General features: G+C 38.4%; 1 long non-coding RNA gene across 1 annotated transcript; it reads right to left on the bottom strand.

Annotated features, from left to right (window-relative positions):
• Positions 1 to 10,127: 10,127 nt before the first annotated feature.
• LOC109159765 lies at positions 10,128 to 12,570 on the bottom strand. Its single transcript, XR_002050646.1, has 3 exons — positions 12,153 to 12,570; positions 11,958 to 12,045; positions 10,128 to 10,393 (listed from the first exon to the last, which is right to left on the bottom strand). It is a non-coding gene; the product is annotated as an uncharacterized LOC109159765 (long non-coding RNA).
• Positions 12,571 to 15,396: the final 2,826 nt, after the last annotated feature.

Consider the following 15,396-nt stretch of genomic DNA (forward strand, 5'->3'; position numbering starts at 1 on the left):
TTTTTGTGTTAAAAATTGGAATTAATGCAAAAATTAATTCTGTAACAAATGAGTTTAATCTCACACAACAGTCAAGAATGATTCTAGTAGGCCGTGGCTCCAGTTGTGTGCCCGCAGGTGCCGGCGTACACGAGTCCAGGCCTACCCTGAATCAAGCCTTTTCAGTCTCATTTTGGAATTTGATTTGCACCTTCACCCCCACCCCCTGCGCGTGAAGGAGAGTCTCTATGCTATACAATTCAATAAGCCTTAGAAAGACTCTTGTATAAATAGCGGTGCAAATTTTCTTCCCAAACCAATGTGGGACAAAAGCTTCCCTTTTTCCCTTCACTTTTCCAACTCAAATGGGTCTACTTTGAGAATCAAATCTGTAATACCCAGTATTTTTCTATGGTTATGCTTCGGGGACGAAGCATCCTTTAAGGGGTGTAGCGTGTGACACCCCGGTTATTTGAGTATTTTGTTATAAATATTAATATTAATATTTTATTAAATTATTTTACTAAATAGATATTACTCTAAATAAATTATTTTTATTATATAGTCCGTAATTATATTATTAAATCCTAAAACTAATATGTTTATATTATATAAATAAACTTAAGTTATAGTATATATATGTATGTTCATCCAGTATGGCTAACTTTGTTAAAATTAAGTTTTAGTATGTGTGTGTGTGTGTTTTTATTAGATTAAGTTTGTTATATATATATATATATGTTTAGTCAGTATGTGGACAATAACTTACGTTTAGGTACATATATGTGTATAATCCATACGGCAGACATAAAAATAAAGGGAAAAAGAAACCTAGGCTTATAATAAATTCTCCTAGTTGTTTGAATGTTAGCGAGACTTAAAGGTTTAATTTGTTTTATCCTTAGCTTGTGCAGTCACCGTGAATGGTAATTGTGGCGGTGACACCTTTACTTAGTTGTTTAGTAAGCTTTAATCTGTTGCTTTAGTTTATCTTTCAAGTAATAGTTTGTTAAATAAGTTTAAGAAAAGTGGGGTGTTACAACAGGTATTTCCCAATTAGGAATGTCCTCTAGAAAATGGCGTAGCCATTCAGCCTCTTCACAACCTTTGTCCAAGTCTATCAGCTCAGAACCCGAATCCACTTTGACCCGACTCAAATCGGAAGTGGACCCCACTAATAATTGTACCACAAAATAACCACTTAATATGTCATTTTAAGCTATTTTTTCCAACAAATAAAAATCTCTAAAAAATCAATTAACTAACAATTAAACCATGACTTGATGATCATATGCATAATCCCAATATCTTCTTCCGGGATTTTCATTCGTTCATGAAGTTTGCATCTTCAAACTATAACCATAGTGACAATTACATTCGGATCTTGCCTCACCATTCTGAACTCTTGAATCACCATTGCTCCTGTAACACCCCTAATTTTAAAACTTTTAAAAACTTATATAATAAAGGAAATCTAACAATAATCATCCAAACAGAGCATAAATTATCCATAAGAGTCGGGGTGCTATGCCACACCTAGGTTTGAGAACCTAGATGCACAGGCTAAAACTATCCAAACATGTGTAATCCATAAGTCAATATTCAAATACAATCCACGGCATGCGGGCCATCTACTAAAGCTAGGACTAACTAAGCTAAGCCCACGAGTCCGACTAGCGCGCTCCGTAGCTAATGATCAACACCTATAAAACATATGGTATAGCAACCGTCAGCGAATAATGCTGAGTAACCCACTCCCACACGTTAAGTACATTAAATATAAATATAGGAAATCATTTTGAAACTGGAATACATATATAGTCCTAAACAAACTCTAGCTTTAAAACCAGGATCAAGACTCGAGACACCATCAATAAGGCAACATTACGAATATTATAGAGATACTAGCATGCATCCTACGTTTGCAAGGCATAATAGACAAGTAAGCTCATAAATAGCAAATAAAGGCAACAATGAGATCCAATGACAATCAATTAGCAAGTAATCATCAAAGCACACAATCCATCTTCCAACCTTATACCAAGTTCCAACCTTTACTCATCTTCATCCTTATATCAGTTCCAACATGTACCTCCAGGCCACCCTTATATCGCCTCCCTTATCCCTCCGGGCAACTACATGCCCCCACCGACATACCACCAACAAGTCCACCAACATGGTAGCACAGAAGTGTCATTCGCATGATCCGTGCCTCTAGCACCACAACCAAGGGGTCAGCACATATAACTCTGACATGGCACCGCGGCGCTTATACCCTGACCCAAGCCTTTAGCCAGCAAGTCTAAGGGGTGGTCCGTGCCTTTAGCACGATAACCGAGCACTCGATGTGCTATCCGCCAACAATTCATTTCCACCAATCACAATCTCATTATCATCAATCTCAACCATCATTGCGCAATGATCACAATACCCATCATCATTCAATCAAACAACATATAATCAACAATAACAATCAAGGTATAATAGCAACGAAACCTACTACACATAAATTCCTAGAGCGGTACTCAAAACATCATATGAGACTCATAAACATCGAACGAGGTGCAACGGGGCACAACGAGACACGGGGAAACAACAAACAGGGGGAAAACAACCCGCTGCGCCACCCCTGTAACATCCTGAAATTTTGAAACTTTTAAAACTTATATAATAAAGGTAAATTCTCATTAAATCCCAAAACATAGTATTACTAAACATAAGGGTGCGGGGTGCTATGCCACATCTGAGCTGGAGAACTCAGATGCACAGGCTAAACTAACTAATTATCCTCAATACATCATCGTGGCACGCAGGCCAAAAAGTAAAACTATCTATCTACTCCAAGCTCTTCTAGCGCGCTCTGGGAGCTAATCATCTGTGCCTGAAAGCCAAATATATCTGTTCAGCGAATGATGCCGGTAACACACTCCAACGCGTTGAAATACATTATATATATATATATATATATATATATATATATATATATATATATATATATATATATATATATATATATATATATATATATATATATACGAAAATCATTTTGAAGCATGGAGATATATACTTAAGAGACTCTAGCTTTAAAATCGGGAATAGACTCAGCAAATAGGGATAAGCACATCAGACAACAATAAACAGTTGAATAGAGATAACATCATAAGGGATACGCATTTACGGTCACAAATCACTTTTCAATTCCCAACCACATCATCATCCAATCATCATTCATATCACATAATCAATGATGGCGCCACGGGACCAATCGGATGCCCTGAACATGAGGGTTAATGCTTATAGCATTAACACGGCCCCGCAGCACCCTACCTCAGTACCGTGGTACTAGGGGAGTTGATCGCAACCAACCCTTTGAGAACCGCTAACGAACTCAACGTCGGACCACGATCCGACACACCGCTGACGCGCACAGTCGGTGGACCGCAATCCCCTTTACAAGGGGGGACTTACGACCCTACACACCTTGATGCGCACAATCGGTGGACCGTAGCGGATCAAGCCTGACACACCGCTGAGCTAAACTCAGTCGGTGGGCGAAGATCCTCGGAGACTACGGCCCTACATACCAATGTCCAATCACTCGGTGGATCGCAGCCAGCCGTAGCCCTACGCACCGCCTGATTACTCAGGTCGGTGGACTACAGCCTTCCTCGGCTTGTTGGCCCTACACACCGCCTGGCGCGTCCAGGTCGGTGGGTCATATCACCGAGGCCCATGTGGACCTTTAGTCCTATATAATCTTTATATACCTGATCGGTCTCTACCAGCCTGGTTAACAGTTGGGATGGTTCTCAACCCATTCAACTGCCCGTATAGTGGACCTCAGTCCTATATAATATTTATATACCTGACCGATCTTAACCGGCCTGGTTAACAGTTGGGATGGTTCTCAGCCCATTCAACTGCCCGTATAGCCCACTTGATCTTAACCAATTTGGGGGATCATGCATCACATAACACATAATAGCACATAATGACACATAATAGCACATTGGGGAGGGGAAGGCATTTAATTAATCTTACGTGTGATCATTCACATACTAGGAATCGTCCTAAGGGGTTCATACGACTTCCACCTAGGTCAACGGGTTCCCGAGTCAGCTAGCATGCAATTCCTAAGATTCTCTTATCCTACGAACGGTACCCGAAATATCAAACTAGACTCAGGCACAACAAACGGGGTCCGTTGGGACACCACGGGGAACGGGGGAACATCAAACGGGGAAGCCGGGGACCCGGGGTGGGTAACGGTCCAGCGGGTAGCCGGTGGGTGAGGGATCACCCGCCGGCAGGCGAACGCCTGCCCGCTGCCCGGCGGTGATCTTCGGGCAGCGGGTAGGTGGCGGGTACCCCTACCCCCACCTACCCCCCACTGACTCGTTCATCACAAATTCGTCCCGGGATCCTTTGTAGAACCCGAAACCATGCTTAGACACTTTTAAACGCAATTAACGACACCACGTAGTCAATTAACGGGTCAAAAGCAAGAATCACGTATAACTCATCCCATCATGACTTCTAAACATAAACAACACCCGAACATGCGAATTCCCACCCAAATATATATCAAAAACATTACAACGCAAATTCCCAATCCACCCTAGGGGTCTAATCCTTCTCAAATCCTCAAAATCACAATTTATCTTTAACATCAAGAAATATCAAGATTTGTCAAGAATCATCATATCAATATCAAGGACCTCTTTTAAATATCAAGATCATCAAGATTATTAAGAATACACATAAATCATCTTATCAATCATCAAGAACATATCACAAATAGCATAGAGGAATTAACCAAGACACAAGCATATAGAAGGAGGCCAATGAAGGAGATTATAGCGAAGAAAATAGGTTTTGTTGAGACATGGGTTACCTCTTAGCCTTAATTATTTTCCTTGGCTATGAAGGGTCTTTCTTTAAGATTCCTCCTTTCTTAATTTCTCCTAGGGGAGTTCTTGGAACTTCTTGTGTGGTGAGAGATTATTGTGGTGTGACTTCTAGGTGCCTCATATGTCCTTATATATATATATATATATATATATATATATATATATATATATATATATGTATATATATATATATATATATATAGGAGTCCTAATTAGGGTCCATGGTTGACCATATTAATTAATTAAAGGGAATCCTAATCATGATCTGAAGAGTAAAGACCTACTTTCTTTATTTCTAATAGATAATTAGGTCTAAGACTCCTAATTAGAATCTGATTAGTAAAAAGGTTTACTCTCTTTATTCCTAATAGGCTTAAGACTCTAGTCTAGGCAAGGGTCCACGATCCATGGTGGACCACATTAATTAATTAAAGGGAATCCTAGCCAAATTAAATCCCTTTTTAATTATTATTAACGGAATTAATTAAATAATTAATCCAGGATTGAATGTCGTAACACGGGGTGTTACAACCCCGTTCCAGCGGGTGGGCGGCGGGTGGAGGACCACCCACTGGCTACCCGCCTGTGGGCGGTCATGTAACACCTCGTGTTACGGCCTTCAATCCCGGATTAATTATTTAATTAATTCCGTTAATAATAACTAAAAAGGATTTAATTTGGCTAGGATTCCCTCTAATTAATTAATGTGGTCCACCATGGATCGTGGACCCTTGCCTAAACTAGAGTCTTAAGCCTATTAGGAATAAAGAGAGTAAACCTTTTTACTAATCAGATTCTAATTAGGAGTCTTAGACCTAATTATCTATTAGAAATAAAGAAAGTAGGCCTTTACTCTTCAGATCATGATTAGGATTCCTGATGCTATAAATAGGGGATTAAAAAGCATTAGAACCCTTACCATCATAGTTATATTACACAAAAGTATTCCCAAGGGGTTCCCCACCACCAAGCTTAGGGGGATCAATCGGATGGAAATTTTAGGGAAGAACTTTAATAGCCAAGGGATGATTAATTAAGGCTAAGAGGTAACCCATGTCTCAACAAAACCTATTTTCTTTGCTATAATCTTCTTCTTTGGCTTCCTCTATATGCTTGTGTCTTGATATGATAATTGTGATATAATCTTGATGATTGATGAGATGATTGTATGTGTGATCTTGATAATCTTGATGATGATAAGAGGATCTTGATGATTATGTGATATTCTTGATAAGTCTTTACGTTTCTTGATATTGAAGATGAAGTATGATCTTGTTGATTTAAATATGATTAGAGCCCTAGGTTGATTCATGAATTTCGTATTGGGATTTTCTTGGTATATTTGAGTGGAAATTCACATGTTCGGGTGTTGATTATGTTTAGAAGTCATGATAGGATATGTCCTATGTGATCCTTGTTTTTGATCCATTAATTGTCTACGTGGTGTCGTTATTTGCGTTTAAAGGTGTCTAAGCATGGTTTCGGGTTCCACGAAGGATCCCGGGACGTTTATTTTGATAAAGAGTCAGTGGGGGGTAGGTGGGGGTAGGGGGACCCGCCACCTACCCGCTGCCCAAAGAAGTACCGCCGGCAGCGGGCAGGCGACTGCCCGCCGGGCACCCGCTGCCCGGAACTCTGTCGCCGGCGGGTGACCCTCCACCCACCGGCTACCCGCTGGACATTGCCCACTTCGGGACTTTGGCCACCCCGTTTGATGTTTCCCAATCCCCGTGGTGTCCCAACGGACCCCTTTTGTCGTGCATGAATCTAGTTTGATGTTTCGGGTGCCATTCATAGGATAGAAGAGTCTTAGGTATTGCATGCTAGTTGAATCGGTAACCCATTGGCCTAGGTGGAGGATGCATGAACACCTTAGGACTATTTTTAGTATGTGAATGATCACACATAAGTTTATTTATACGTCTCCCCCTTCCCAATGTGCTAATACGTGCTACTATGTGTTATGTGATGCATGATACCCCAATTTGGTTGCGATCAAATTGGGTATTCCTGAGCTGCGGTTCAGAAGTTGGCTGCGGTCAAATTGGTTACTTATGAGCTACGGTTCACTCTCCTGGCTGCGGTCAGTGATTCACTTCTTGGGTTGCGGTCTACATGGGCCTCGTGTGCTATGGTCCACCGACTGGACGCGTCAGGCGGTGTGTAGGGCCACTAGCCCGAGGAAGGCCATAGCCCACCGAATGAGTGATCAGGCGGTGCGTAGGGCTATGGTCGGCTGTGATCCACCAAGTGTATGGGCCAGCGGTGCGTAGGGTTGTAGTCTCCGAAGATCATCGCCCACCGAATGAGTCCCTCAGGCGGTGTGTAGGGCTTTGATCTACTACAACCCACCGACTGAGTTCGTCAAGCGGTGTGTAGGGTCGCAGTCCCCTAAAAAGGATCACAGTCCACCGACTGAGCGCATCAGCGGTGTGTAGGACTATGATCCGCCGTTGAAATCGTCGACGGTCTATACGGTTGGTTGCGATCAACCCCTTCATGCTGCGGTATGAGGTAGGGTGCTGCGGGACCATGTTAGTTCTATATGTACTAACCCTCATGTTCGGGGCATGCGATTGGTCCCGTGGCGCCACCAAAATGTGCTTGTGTGACATGAATGTTGATTGAATATTGATGTGAATAATTTGAAAGTGAACTGTGACCTTAGATATGTGTTCTTTATGATATTGTCTCTATATAACTGATTATCATTGTTTAATGTGCTTATCCCTACCTGTCGAGTCTATTCCCAGTTTTAAAGCTAGAGTTTCCTAAGTATATATCTTCCTGCTTCAAAATGGTTTTCATATATCTATATATATCTTTACCTATATTGTATTTCAACGCGTTGGAGTGGGTTACCAGCATCATTCGCTGAACAGATATATTTGGCTTTCAGGCACAGAGGATTAGCTTCCAGAGCGCGCTAGAAGAACTTGGATTTGTTAGATAGTTTTTTCTTTCGGCCTGCGTGCCATGATGATGTATTGAGGATATTTAGTTAGTTTAGCCTGTGCATCTGAGTTCTCCAGCTCAGATGTGGCATAGCACCCCGCACTCTTATGTTTAGTGATACTCCGTTTTGGGATTTAATGAGAGTTTACCTTTATTATATATGTTTTAAAATTTTCAAAATTTTGGGGTGTTACAGGTCACATTCCAGCGGGTGCCCGGCTGGCAGTCGACTGCCCACTGGAATCGAGCAGTCAGGCCGCGGGTAGGTGGCGGGGGTTCACTCCCCCCACCTATCCCCCACTGGTACGAAAGTAATATTTGGTTCGGTGTTCGTTCGTGGAACCCAACACATTCCAACATGTATCAACAACAACACGGATTCAATTAACAAAGATTGAACCAAGAATCATTCCAATTACATTCTAACACGATTCCTAAACATGCCAAGACTCTATATCAATCACATAACGGTTCAGGAGCATCCAGAACCTCAAGAACATCAAGAAATCTATATGCAAAGCCCTAAAGACAAGTCCTAAACTAGAATCAACACCCGAGCATGCATAAACCCATCCAAGAACACCAAGAACATCACAACACGAGATTCACGATATAAACCTTAGGGACAACATCAAGAATAACAAGAATTCATCGCATAGACCTAAAAACAAGCTCTAACAAAATATACATACAAAATCACACAACCAATCATTCAATCGGAGCCAATCAATAAAAGATAGCAAGGAAAATAGGTTTTGTAAGACATGGGTTACCTCTTAGCCCTTAATCAAATTCCCTTGGCTACTAAGGTTCTTCTCTAAGATCTCCGTCCAATTGATTCTCCCTAGGCTCGGTAGAGGGAATTCTTTTGCTAGATTACCTGAGAGAATATTTCAGGTGGCAGAGCTATTCGTGGTAGGGTTTCTAAATTCTTTCTAATCCCTTATATATAGATTCAGAAATCCTAACTAGAATCTGAATAGTAAGGGCCCACTTTCCATATTCCCAACGGGATTAAAGGCTTTGCTAGGGATAAGGGTCCATGGTCCATTGTGGACCATACTAATTAATTAAGAGAATTCTAGCCCAATTAAATTCTTTTTAATTATATATTAACGGAACTAATTCCATAATTAATCCGGGTTTGGAGGCCGTAACACGGGGTGTTACAACTCCCCTCACTGCTTGTATACATTGGATGGCGGAGTGAAGTCTTCAAGCTTGAAGATAAAAGGCACAAGAGTGAAGCTTATAAAAATGGCGGATGGAGGAAAACTAATAAGCTAATTAGGGTTCTGTTCTATATAGGCAGGTGGGAATGGCGGGACCTTACTGAAGTACCGATTTTACCCTTCGACTTCACGGTTGAATTAGACGGAGGACGAAATCGAGTAACTTTTTCAAAGTTGAGGACTTAATTTGATAAGGATAGTAGTCGAGGACCAAATCGGTAATTTCGGTATTTAACTCTATATATAACCTCTTGTAAGATGTAAAGATGATGCTAGTTGAATGAAAACTTGACTCTTCTCCCTATCTCTCTACTCTTGATGTTGCTATTTCTTGTTTTAGCTTATACTTTGAATACTATACTCAAATCACCGATTAGGAGCTAACGGGCCAATGGGCATCCCACTTTACAACAAAATCGAATATCACCAAATTTTTTAAATCCTTAAAAGTCTTGTTTAAATATAGTAAGAGTTTTTTGCGCTTTTGGTCCCACGAGTATTGTGTCACTAACATAATTGCTCCACGACTTTCAAACCTTGCAAACTTGATCCACGACTATCATTTTTTTATAACACAAATGGTTCTTCCGGCTAAATCTTCGTCCACAACTCAACCCTGCTATAAAGGGGAATTTTGTTTTCTCGGTCACAAAATGGACAGAAGTTGAGCCGAAAGGACCATTTGGAGGTGATAGTGGTGGACCAATTTTGTAAAATCTGAAAGTCATGGAACAATACTATTAGTACCACAATACCCGTGGGACTAACAAGGCGTTTGGTTGGAAGGAAGGAATTAAGGGGGAAAGGAATTGTAATTCGGTGGGAAAAGAATAAGGTGGGAATAAAGTAGGAATTACAATTACATTGTTTGATAGGGAGGAATAATGAAAATGGGAGAAGTGATATAAAGACTAAAATATCCTTTGTGTAATCTTCTCTTCTACTATAATAAAGCAGAATCACAAATTTGGCTCCAGTTGCAGCCAGCACGTGAGTGTTCATTCACAAGCAAACAACTGATTATTATTACTAATTTATACGGAGTAATTAATAATTAAATAACCGGATTTAATTCCCAAAGTAATTGATTGCAACGAATGGGTTGCTGCCTTTTCGTTCACTACCGTGTGATTTCAAATCTCATCTAAACGCTTATAAATACATAAGTTTGTCTTCAATTCAAACACTACCCAGGGTTACAGTTCATATGAAAAACTCTGTTCTCTCCTGTTCATATACAAAGTCAGACAATGTATCCAATATACATCATTGTACGTGAAATCTTGCCTGACTCAGATGCTACTGAACAAAAAGGTTCTTCATCAATCAAAACCAAAGAGTTAGTCTTTCATGATAAGAAGGTATGCAGTTCAATACGATTTCAAAATAGTGCATATAATCAGAGTATAATACTTCTAATCAGTATTTAAATCCAACATTTGTAGGGAACATTCCTTCACGCTCATGTCCTTAAAGAACATGTTGAAAAGTTCTTCAACCCTTTTACAGAAAGGAGAGTTTATGGGGTTAAGAATATCTTGGTCAGGTAAGTTTTATTGTTTTGTTAGATTTTACTTTCTTTGCTACTACTGAAGATTTTGTGAAGATTTTGTGCAAGATGCAGGCTGGCAGGCTGGAATACTCACAATATAGATGTTCTGTAATGAAACACAGATTTACATTTGATGCAAGGAGAAATACCACGTTTACAACTGAAGTGAAGATATACAACATTTACATTGGATGCAAAGATAAAGATCAAGAAACAAGAGGTGATTATTCATTCTTTTGTTTTTTAAAACCTTTTAAACCCTATTTCATGAAAATGAATTAATTATAAAAAAGTTAGTATAAGTTTTTATGTCCAAAGTGTAGTCTTTAAAAATATAAAGAGCAGCCATCCATATTAACTACTTTTCATTTTCTGAACAATATGTGTTCAAATTTGAAGAAATTAAAATACTCACATGGAACATAGTGAGGATGAATTAATTATAAAAAAGTTAGTATAAGTTTTTATGTCCAAAGTGTAGTCTTTAAAAATATAAAGAGCAGCCATCCATATTAACTACTTTTCATTTTCTGAACAATATGTGTTCAAATTTGAAGAAATTAAAATACTCACATGGAACATAGTGAGGAAATTAATTGAATCAAAAATGATAGGAGGCAAGAAGAAGCAGTATTCTCAAAATGTTGTTATATCATATATTTAATATATTTAATGACTTGTACCTAACTATGGTTTTTTTTAGGACAATGACCAAACAAATGAAGAAAGTCCTCTGCAAGTTGTTGCATTGCACAGAGGGGACAACGGAACAGTAAAGATGTCTCTAATAAATGAATTTTCAAGTACCCAGAGTTCGAAAAAAAAGTAAGGAACGGTGGTCAAGATTGAGAAAGAAGCAGATGTGTAATGAGTGAATGAGTGAAGAATTGGACTATTGGACTTATTATTGTTTAATTGTCCTTTTTTTTGGTGGCCTGGGTATTTCTATTTTGAAACAATGAAGGCTGTAAAACATTTTAAAATAGGTTTTTAATGGTGAAAGACAATGAAAAATATTACGGACAACATCATTAATGCCATTCATGCGTCAATGATAATGGGCATATTGCATTATTTCTATATAGGACCCTAGAGCTTTAACTAACTCATTACAACATGCTTTACATCCATACCCTGTTTTGCATATACTGTTTTCTTCTTTTTTTAGGTAGTGGAGCAGATTCCTATGGCAAACACAGAAGATGAAGTTCTAAAGGGATGACTAGAAGATTGTCTACTACAATTTGTAGTGATTGTGTAATAGGCCATGTCAAATACCTCCCAACTTAAATGTGGAAAATGTAATAGGAAGACATAGTTAAGTAATACCTTTGCTACAAGAATTGTACTCTTCAGAATCTCTTAGATTTCAAGTGGTACATTCAGTCTTACACTATCTTCTGCCATTGTACTTAAACTGCACCCAAAACAATGTGACTGCTAAATAAAGAGGACCAGAATACGGATGTATTAAGTTTACATTATATGAAACAAAGTGATAAACAAAGTATACTGATGATGTACACAAGATAAGGCCCAGAAATAATGATCAGATTGGTGTTTAGCATCTCACTGTTCCAGGCATATATTCTCTGACCAATTTTAAATTAGTAATCATCTACAATAAAACAACAATATCAGTAGGCAATAAAACAACAATATCAGTAGGCAACACAACTACAAATCACATTCCAAACACAACTACTCAGACTGTAAGTACTGGACTGGGAGGTAAATGATTTCTTGGAATTTAACAAAGTCATTTTTGTGACCAATCAATCAAATAATAATCTCATTCCCATCAGATAAAATAAAATTGTTGCAAATGGACTGGTGGGCAAAAGATTTCTGGGAATTTAACGAAGTCATTTCTGTGACCAATCAAATCATAAGGAAGGAATTAATCAATAAATTAACAATAATAGCTGACAATTAATAGATTACAAATCAGTGTGTTCTCTCATAAAAATGTTAATCACTGGAAACCAAATTTGTGAAAAGCGGTCGCTTTTGTGCTTAAAGCGCAAAAGCGACGCGTACGAGCCCTTGTCGCCTCGCGTTGGTGAGGCGCGGCTTCGTGAGAATGTGCGAGCCTAACTGCGCTTTTTTGCGGAGCAATGAAGCGCACAAAAGGCGATGTTTTTTCATGAAAAGCGCTGGTCAATGGTCCAAGTTAAAAAAAAAACTAAGCTAATAACGAGTGGAGGAGAAGATTCGCATTTCGCAGAGAATAGAAAACCCTCGTCGCCGCTAAGCTGCTCTACGCCGCTTCTCTTCTCCCCGAGTCGTCGACTGCCGCTTCCTGAGTCCCTGCTCGCTGCCGAATGGTCGCCGTCCTCCTCCACTCCTCCTCGCCGTTCACAGTTCACACTGGTGAGTTGTGACTGTACTGCAGTATACTCTTTTTTTTTTCTATCTCTTCTTCCGTAAAGATGGAAGATAATATATATATATATATATATATATATATATATATATATATATATATATATGAGTTGAAGGCTTGAAGCTTTAATTTATTGTTGATTGTTGAAGGCAGTGGCAGTCCATAGGCAGTATCATACTAGCATTGAGCCATTGACTAGCATATTAGCTCATTTAATAATTTATTTTGATTAAATGAATAAATGATAATAACTAATAAGAATATAAGATTAAGATTTAAGAGTTAATAAACTTATAAAAGTTTAATAATTTTTGAAAATTACAATTTACATTCTTGAATCTTGAATACTTTATAATTTTGTAGGTGAATATTATCATTTATAATAATGTCTAATCCAAGAAATCAAGATCCGGGATGGGAGCATGGCACACCGGTTTTGGATAAAGGCACTACACATGTGACCACATTTCTATTTCCTCACATGTGTAGTGTCTTTATCCAAAACCGGTGTGCCATACTCCCATCCCGGATCTTGATTTCTTGGATTAGACATTATTATAAATGATAATATTCACCTACAAAATTATAAAGTATTCAAGATTCAAGAATGTAAATTGTAATTTTAAAAAATTATTAAACTTTTATAAGTTTATTAACTCTTAAATCTTAATCTTATATTCTTATTAGTTATTATCATTTATTCATTTAATCAAAATAAATTATTAAATGAGCTAATATGCTAGTCAATGGTTCAATGCTAGTATGCTACTGCCTACGGACTGCCATTGCCTTCAACAGTTCAACAATCAACAATAAATTAAAGCTTCAAGCCTTCAACTCATATATAAATGTATATATATTATCTTCCATCTTTACGGTAGAAGAGATAGAAAAAAAAGAGTAAACTGCAGTACAGTCACCACTCACCGGTGTGAACTGTGAACGGCGAGCGGGCGAGGAGGAGTGGAGGAGGACGGCGACCGGTCGGCGGCGAGCAGGGACTCAGGAAGCGGCAGTCTGCGACTCGGCGAGAAGAGAAGCGGCATAGAGCCGTAGAGCAGCTTAGCGGCGACGAGGGTTTTCTATTCTCTACGAAGTGCGAAATGCGAATCTTCTCCTCCACTCGTTATTAGCTTAGCTTATTTTAATTTTTTTTTTTTTAACTTGGACCGTTGACTACCGCTTTTCATGAAAAAGCCTCGCCTTTTGTGCGCTTCATCGCTCCGCAAAAAAGCGCAGTTAGGCGCGCGCATTCTCACGAAGCCACGCCTCACCAACGCGAGGCGACAAGGGCTCGCACGCGTCGCTTTTGCGCTTTAAGCGCAAAAGCGACCGTTTTTCACAAGTTTGAGCGTTAGTAACTAAAGCTCATATGTAATTTTCACTTAGTTTAAAAATGATAGAAACAACACTTTGGTGTACAGGGATGTGCTTATCTCATAACCCAAGGAGAATTCCTCTATTGCAATGCTAAGTTCATAATATTTCAACTCTCTTATATTCTTACATCAGATAGTGACATGCATAGTAATAGGAATCCATCAAAATGTATGTTATGTAAATCAAATTGGAAGGAATCAGAAATTGGGAAAAAAACATAAAAATATATATCTTATTTTAGCCTAATGCTTATAATTATGTAAAATCAAATTGGAAGGAATCAGGAATTATGATAATGTGAACACAAAATAAGCTTTTTCCCAAATTTTGCATTAAATAGCACACATAAAACTCATAGTATTCCAATATGCATAATAATGACCAGTTTTCAAGAAATGATAGACCTTTATCTTTCAATCTGAAATTATTATTTAACATCTATAAAAAGGACTACATAGATGTTAAGAAAACATTTTCAGCACCAGCTATCCACACATATAGTTACTATAAGCATTTTCTGAAGACAGCATGGGGAAAATTACATCTTCAATCACTATTGGGTCTAAGAGGAAGCATCTCAGCCAAAACAAAGGTAAATCTATCTACTAATCTGTTTATTACACCAATGATGCTTGAAATCAGTCTTAGATATATAGCCATATTAGCATGAAAAAACAGTCTAGATTTAGAACAATTTCAATATTTTCCAGAAATCAGAGAAATAAGAATGGAAAAACTTATCTCTGTAGCAAATCGAATCACTTTTTCTGGATCCCAACATAGTCCTGACAAATATTAACACAATATTATACGTGGTTATTAAATAGAAAGTCTGCTTCTAAAAGAAATATGCAAATAACAAATGAAAGAATTTTTTTTTAAAAAAAAAAAAGAAAAAGAAAAAGAAACTTCGAAAATACGAATCTACCAAGCTAATGCAGATACTAACATTAGAATACAATTTTTTTTTTCAAAATCCAAATGCATGTGATTTCCAATGAA

This window comes from Ipomoea nil, unplaced genomic scaffold (genome assembly GCF_001879475.1).
Source record: "Ipomoea nil cultivar Tokyo-kokei standard unplaced genomic scaffold, Asagao_1.1 scaffold2845, whole genome shotgun sequence".
In the NCBI taxonomy this organism is placed as follows: Eukaryota; Viridiplantae; Streptophyta; class Magnoliopsida; order Solanales; family Convolvulaceae; genus Ipomoea; species Ipomoea nil.